The following is an 8,439-nucleotide window of genomic DNA, read 5'->3' as shown; positions in this document are numbered from 1 at the left end:
TCCGTTCAGTGCCTATCTCATTTGGCTGTTAGGGCAACCTTTATAGACAAACGGGCCAACTCTGGTCACACTCACCGGCACCATGAGAACCTGTAGTAATGCCCTGAAGCATTCTGTGAAAACCATTGTTGCCTAAAATGAGGGCTGTCTGAGAGGACATAAGACACTTATGCTTTTGTTTCTAGCTAGATTTTCAACCATTATTAAAATATTTTCTCTCCTCTATTCACTATTTGTATGTTCTTGTTCTGATGTACACCCCATGGGTTTCTTTTTTTTTTTTCATAACTCTACTTAATTAGGTTTTTGCTAATATTTTTAACATGATAACAGCAGTTTAACTTTCCAATTATTAAGCAAAAATTTAAATGTAACTTCATTAGTGGAAAAACTGTGTAAGTGTAAGAAGGAAATGCACCCCAGCTTGAGCCAAGCAAATGCTCCATCCCCACTCACTCCAATTTGCAGCTCAGCACTGGATCTGGGGTGGCCACAACTAGGCAGAAGACTTGGTCGTGGGATGCAGAGGTGACCAAGTCCTGGAGTCTGGGTTGGGATGTGGCAGCCTTTGCTGGCACTTAAACAGTGCATCAGAAGCAGCCCAGATCTCTGACAGTGACTGCTCCACCACAGTTCACACCCTGATATGTGCCAAGCATCCACATGGGCCCATACTTCCCTGCAATGTGACTCCATAATAGGGGAGGGGGCAGAGGTAGCTGGGGGCAGTGATATACTGTGAGGGACAAAGGAGACTTGCACCTGAGGCTGCGTCTGAGCAGAGCAAGGAAAACAATTGCAGGTTTCTGCACAGGAAGTACATCAGAGACAGCTCAGACCTCTGTCTGTGGCTGACAGGAGCCAAGAGCCCACCTGTGCCCCGTTTATTTCAGCACTCCCCACCTCTGAGGCAAGGGTCCTGGTGCTGGGAAAGTGGAAAAAACACACTTAAAGGGAACAAAGCCAACTCAGGACTGATCCTCATGGCTTTTGCTCCAGCAGCTTGGGATCAGACCCTACCTCTGATAGGGCAGTGATTGCCACTGAGCAGAGGGGAAGCCCTGTCTCATACCCCATGCCAACTCTATCCAGTCCATCTTCAGCCCCACTCCATAAGAAGGTGATAGCTGCCAGCATACCCTGAGGAAAGACATGACTTTTGTCCATGTCAAATCCAGCTCTCCCACCAAAGGCACTGGGCACACACAGTCTGTACACGGACACTCCCACATAAGAACACCCTTTCAGCACCACAATAGGTAACTGTTTCACCTAAATTTATAGAGTCAGAGGAAGTTAAACAAAATGAAAAGGCAGAGGAACTGCTCTCAGTTTAAAGAGCAAGAGAAAATCCCTGAAAAAATAAATATTAAAACATAAATAAACCATCTGTAAAGGTACAGAATTCAAAGCATTGGTAATAAGAATGTTAACTGAATTAGGGTAAATAATAGATGAACCCAGTGAAAGTTTTAGCAAGGAACTCAAAAATATAAAAAAGGCCCAATCATAAATGAAGAATTCAGTAACTGAAATAAAAAACAGACTAAAAAGAATGAAGAGCAGACTAAGTGATACAGAAGAATGCATAGTGGATCTGGAAGACAGAATAATGTAAATCACTCAATCAGAACAGCAAAAAGAAAAACAAATTAAAAAATGAAAACAGTTTAAGAGATCCATAGAATAACATTAAGTGTACTAACATTCATATTATAGGGGTCCCAGAAGGAGAAGGGAGAGAGAAGTGGATTGAAAATGTATTTGAAGAAATTATGGCCGAAAAATTCCCAAACCTGAAGAAGGAAACAGATATCCAGATACAGGAAGCACAGAGAGTCCCAAAGAAGATGAACTCAAATAAACCCACACCAAGACATATCATAATTAAAATGGCAAAAGTTAAAGAGAGAATCCTAAAGGTGGAAAGAGAAAAATAGACATATACAAGGGAATCCCCATAAGGCTATTAGCTGATTTCTCTGCAGAAACTTTGCAGGTCAGAAGAGAGTGGCATGGTATATTCAAAAAGCTGAAAGGGAAAAACTTACAACCTAAGATACTCTACTCAGCAGGATTATCATTTAGAATAGAAGGAGAAATAAAGGGCTTCTCAGATAAGCAAGTGCTAAAAGAGTTCATCAATATTAAACCTACCCTAAAAGAAATGTTAAAGGCTCTTCTCTAAGTGGAAAAGAAGTAAGAATCTGTAGGAAAGGGAAAATCCCACTAGGAAAGGCAAATATATAGTAAGGAATGAAGATCAACCACTTAAATAAGCCAGTACAAAGATTAAAAGACAAAAAATTGTAAAGGCAACAATAATTACAATAAACAGTTAAGGGGTAAGCATGAAGATTTAAAATGTGACATCAAAACCCCAAGATGGGGTGGGGTGAAGAGGATAAAAATGTAGATCTTTTAGAATATGTTTGAACTTAAATGACTACCAGTTTAAAACAAGTAGTTATAGTTATAGGCCAACATATATGAACCCCATAGTAACCACAAATCAAAAACCTGCAATAGATACACAAAAACTAAAAAGAAAGGAACACAAGCATACTACTAAAGGAAATCATCAAACCATAGGTGAAGAAACAAAAAGAAGTGAACAGAGAAGAACTACAAAAACAACCAGAAAACAAGTAATAAAATGGCAACAAGCACACACGTATCAGTCATTACTTTAAATGTCAACAGATTAAATGCTTATTGGAAAAAAAACCAAGAGCCTTCTATAAGCTGCCTACAAGAGACTCACTTCAGAGCTAAAGACACACACAGACTGAAAGTGAGGTGATAGGAAAAGATATTTGATGTATATGGAAATGACAAGAAAATGGGGGTAGCAGTACTCATATCAGACAAAACAGACTTTAAAAAAAGATGTAACAAAAGACAAAGATGAGCATTATATAATGATAAAAAGATAAATACAAGAAGTAGATATTACACATTTTTAACATGTATGCACCCAATATAGGAGCACCTAAATATATAAAGCAAATACTAATGGATATAAAGGGAGAAACTGACAATAATACAACAACAGTAGACTGACATCAATGGACAGATAATCCAGACAGAAAATCAACAAAGCAACAGTGGTCTTAAATGACAAAACATACAGTAGGACTTAATAAATATCTACAGGACATTACATCCAAAAACAGCAGAATACACATTCTTTTCAAGTGCACATGGAACGTTCCCCAGGATAGATCACATGCTTGTCACAAAATAAGCCTCAACAAATTTAAGAAGATAGAAATATCAAGGTTTTTTTCTGACCACAATTGTATGAAACTAGAAATCGATTACAGAGAAGAAACGGGAGAAGAACCAACACATGGAGACTAAACAACATGCTACTAAAAAACCAATGGGTCAATGAGGAAATTAAAGGGGAAATCATAAAATACATTGAGACAAATGAAAATGGAAACACAACTTTCCAGAATCTATGGGATGCAGCAAAAGCAGTTCTAAGAGAGAAGTTCATAGTGATACAAGCCTTCCTCCGGAAATAAGAGAAATCTCAAATAATCAACCTAACTGACCACCTAAAAGAATTGGAAATAGAAGAACAAATAAAGCTCAAGTCAGCAGAAATAAGAAAATAAAGATAAGAGAAGAAATAAATAAAGTAGAGGTAAGAAGTAGAAAAGATCAATGAAACCAAGAGCTGGTTTTCTAATAAGATAAATAAAATTGATAAACCTTTAACCAGGCTCGCCAAGAACAAAAGAGAGTGGATCCAAATAAAGAAAATGAGAAATGAAGGAGGAGAAGTAACAACCAATATCATGGACATACAAAAAAAAAAAACATAAGAAAATACTACAAACAGCTATAAGCCAAAAAATTGGACATCCTAGAAGAAATAGACAAATTTCTAGAAACATACAACCTGTCAAGACTGAATCAAGAAGAAACAGAAAATTTTAAAAGACTGAACACTACTAGTGAAATTGAATTTGTAATTTAAAAATTCCCAGCAAGCAAAAGTCCAGGGCTGGATGGCTTCACAGGGGAATTCTACCAAGCATATAAAGAAAAGCTACTACCTATTCTTCTCAAACTATTCCAAAATAATGAAGAGGATAGAACACTCCCAAATTCATTCAAAACCAAACAAAGACACTAAAAAAGAGAAAATTATTGGCCAGTATCTTTGATGAGTATAGATGTAAAAACCCTCAACAAAATGTTAGCAAACCATACCCAACAATATATAAAAAAGATCATACAGGGCTTCCCTGGTGGCGCAGTGGTTGAGAGTCCGCCTGCCGATGCAGGGGACACGGGTTCGTGCCCCGGTCTGGGAGGATCCCACATGCCACGGAGCAGCTGGGCCCGTGAGCCATGGCCGCTAAGCCTGCGCATCCGGAGCCTGTGCTCCGCAATGGGAGAGGCCACAGCAGTGAGAGGCCCGCGTACCGCAAAAAAAAAAAAAAGATCATACACATTGATTAAGTTCGATTTATTCCAGGGATGCAAGGATGGCTCAATATTCACAAATCAATCAATGTGCTATACCAGATTAACAAAAAGAAGGATAAAAACCACATGATCATCTCAATAGACTCAGAAAAAGCATTTAACAAAATTCAGCATCCATTTATGATGAAAACTATCATCAAAGTGGGCATAGAGGTAACATAACTCAATGTGATAAAGGCTGTTTATGACAAACCAACAGCTATCATCACACTCAACAGTGAAAAGCTGAAAGTCTTTCCTCTAAATTCAGGAGAAAGACAAGGATGCCCACTCTCACCACCTCTATTTAATACAGTGTTGGAAGTCCTAGCCACAGCAATCAAACAAGACGAAGAAATAAAAGGCACCCAAACTGGAAGCAAAGAAGGAAAACTGTCACTACTTGCAAATGACATGATACTTTATACAGAAAACCATAAACTCTCCACTCCAAAACTATTAGAACTAATAAACGAATTCAGCAAAGCTGCAGGTTACAAGATTAATATATAGAAATCTATTGCTCTTGTATATACTAATAATGAACTATCAGAAGGAGAAAGTAAGAAAAAAATCCCTTTTAAAATCACATCAAAAAGAATAAAATACTTAGGAATAAACTTAACCAAGGAGGTGAAAGATGTATCCTTTGAAAACTATAAAACATTGATGAAGGACATTGAAGATGATACAAAGAAATGGAAAGAAATGCCATGCTCTTGGATTGGAAGAATTCATAGTGTTGAAATTGCCATACTACCCAAAGCAATCTACAGATTTAATGCAATCCCTATCAAAATATCCATGACTTTCTTCAAAGAACTAGAATTAGAAATAATTCTAAAATTCATATGGAACCAAAAAAGACCCTGAACTACCAAAGCAATCTTGAGAAAAAAGAACAAGTCTGGAGGTATCATCCTCCCAGACTTCAGACTGTGTTACAAAGTTACAGTAACAAAAACAGCATGATACTGGCACAGAAAAAGACACACAGATCAATGGAACAGAATAGATAGCCCAGAAATAAACCCACACACTTATGGTCAATTAATCTATGACAAAGGAGGCAAGAATATACAGTGGAGAAAAGACAGTCTCTTCAATAAGTGGTGCTGTGAAAACTGGACAGCTATATGTAAAAGAATAAAATTAGAACATTCTCTAACACAATATACAAAAATAAACTCAAAAAGGATTAAAAGTCTAAATGTAAGTCCTGAAACCAGAAGACTCTTAGAGGAAAACATAGCAGAACACTCTTTAACATAAATCAGAGCAATATTGTTTTGTATCTGTCTCCTAAAGCAAAAGAAATAAAAGCCTAAGTGAACAAATAGGACTTAATTAGACTTAATAGACTTTGCACAGCAAACGAAACCATTGACAAAATGAAAAGACAGCATATGAATGGGAGAAAATATTTGCAAATGATATGACTGAAAATGGGTTAATATAAAAATATAAACAGCTCATACAACTCGATATCAAAAACAACCCAGTCAAAAAATGTGCAAAAGACCTGAATAGACATTTTTCCAAAGACATACAGATGGCTAACAGGCACATGAAAATGTGCTCAACATCACTAATTATTAGAGAAATGCAAATTAAACCTCGTACCTGTCATAATGGCTATAATCAAAATGTCTACAAATAAAATATGTTGCTGAGGGTGTGGAGAAAAGGGAACCTCTGTGCACTGTTGGTGGGAATGGACATTGGTGCAACCACTGAGGAAAACATATGGAAGTTCCTCACAAAACTAAAAATAGAACTGCTATATGACCCAGTAAATCCACTCCTGGTAATATAACTGGAAAAAAAAGAAAACAACTGATTTGGAGAGATACATGCACCCCAATGTTCATAGCAGCACTATGTACAATAACCAATATATGGAAACAACTTAACAGTTCATGAGCGGATGAGTAGATAAAGATGTATACATACACAATGGGATATTACTCAGTAATAAGAAAATTAAAATCTGCTATTTGCAGCATCATGTATGGACCTAGAAAATATTATGCTTAGTGAAATAAGTAAGACAGAGAAAGACAAATGCTGTATGATTCACTTATATGTGGAATCTTAAAAATAAAACAAATGAAACTATATAGCAAAACAGAAACAGACTCACAGATACAGAAAACCAACTAGCGGTTACCAGTTGGGAGAGGGAAGTGGGGAGGAGCAAGTTAGGAGTATGGGATTAAGAGATACAAGCTACTATGTATAAAACAGATAAGCAACAAGGATACAGCACAGGGAATTATAAACATTATCTTGTAATAACTTTTAATAGAGTATAATCTGTAAAGATACTGAATTACTATGCAGTACACCTGAAACTACTATAATATTGTAAATCAACTATACTTCAATTAAAAAAAAAGACTATAGTTGGAAAGGTTAGCCTGTGAAGAGATGAAGGATACATCTTCTTCTGGGACAGGAGGGGAGGAGGTAAGCATGAGTAAACCCGAAACCATCTTAAAGTTACGAGGATCCTGTGGTGATAAGGGCAGAGGCGATGAAGATATATTGAAGTGGGGAAGCTTCAGCTTTCTTAGAAATAGTAGATGAAGTCATCTGCTAAATGTAAAAAGGTGCCATTTGGAGCTGGAGAATTGTGAAAAAAGAAACTGCAGATCTGGTAAATGTCAATGCATGATGAGGAGTAACTTGAAGTGTAAAGATGTGAGGTCTTGGTGTGACCTTGTTAAGTAAAAATTGGATCCTGTCACTCTCTTGATTTAACTGCTACAGTGAGCTCCCATTGCTCTTTGGGATGAAGATCAAAATTCTTAACATGATGCACAGTCCCTTCATGATCTTGCCTGCTTTCCTCAGTAGCCTCACCTGTTCCTGACTCCACTGTGCTAAATGCCCTATGTTTAGTCCCACTAACCCACCATGTGCTTCATGCTTCAAGGCTCTGCCTGGAATGTGCTTCTCCCAGCTCTTGGACTCCTTAGTATCCACTCATCCTTCAGAACCCAGAAGAAATCTGACCCTCTTAAGAAAGCTTCCCTAACTTCTCAGACTACACATTCCCATAGTACTCTTCTTTTTCTTTATAATATTTCCTTCCAAATATAATTAAATAACTCATTGCACAAATCAGTCAAGAGAAGGTTGCTTTGAAATTAGAATGAGTTTATGTGAGCTCAGCACTGGCAGTATAATTTGTGGGGTGCAGTGCAAAATGAAAATGCAAGCACCTTGTTCAAAAATTATTAAGAATTTCAAGACAGTGACAGCAGAGCATTAAACCAAGCAGGGAGCCCTTCTGAATATGGTGCCTGGTGCACCTGTATAAGTCATCCACTCACGAAGCTGCCCTGTGAGAGGTTCTCCTGCAGGAAAAAGGGTCTATGAACTCTGGATTTATTATTCCAATGGGAGTTTGAGGGGTGACACTCTACAGTGCTAGTGAGGGTAGTGCTGAAATGATGAACCACTGTGTTTAGAACAGAATGGGCTACAAAATGAAGTCCGAATGAGGCTGATGGGCTGGTTGAGTAGGGAGGAGCAGAATGTCATTGCAGTGAAATTTGGTGGTGACAGATGATATAATTGAATGTTCATGCATTATTTATTAATGCATCAAGTCAACATTTAATATTTTAGCTCTTATTTTATGTTGATGGAAGGAGTGATTGAATTTTTCAGTCTCCCCAGGAAGAAGACCTTGAGAAATTTTAGAGGGGGAAGGTATGGAGTCTGAGTGATTTAAAGAACAGGTTCTAGAGCCAGAGAGCCTGTGTTTCAAGCTCAGGTTTACCAGTTATAAGCTCTGTGACCTTGACAGTTACAAACTTCTCTGTGCTTTAGTTTTGGGAGGGAGGAGATAAACTGGAATAATGTTAATATCTCCTGTGAGTGTTTAAGGAAAAAATGAGTGAATTAATAGTGCCGGGTTCATAGTAAGTTCTTATAATTTTGCAC

This window comes from Orcinus orca, chromosome 4 (genome assembly GCF_937001465.1).
Source record: "Orcinus orca chromosome 4, mOrcOrc1.1, whole genome shotgun sequence".
NCBI classification, from domain to species: domain Eukaryota; kingdom Metazoa; phylum Chordata; class Mammalia; order Artiodactyla; family Delphinidae; genus Orcinus; species Orcinus orca.
The sequence above is the reverse complement of the archived record's forward strand: the minus strand, read 5'-3'. Positions refer to the sequence as shown.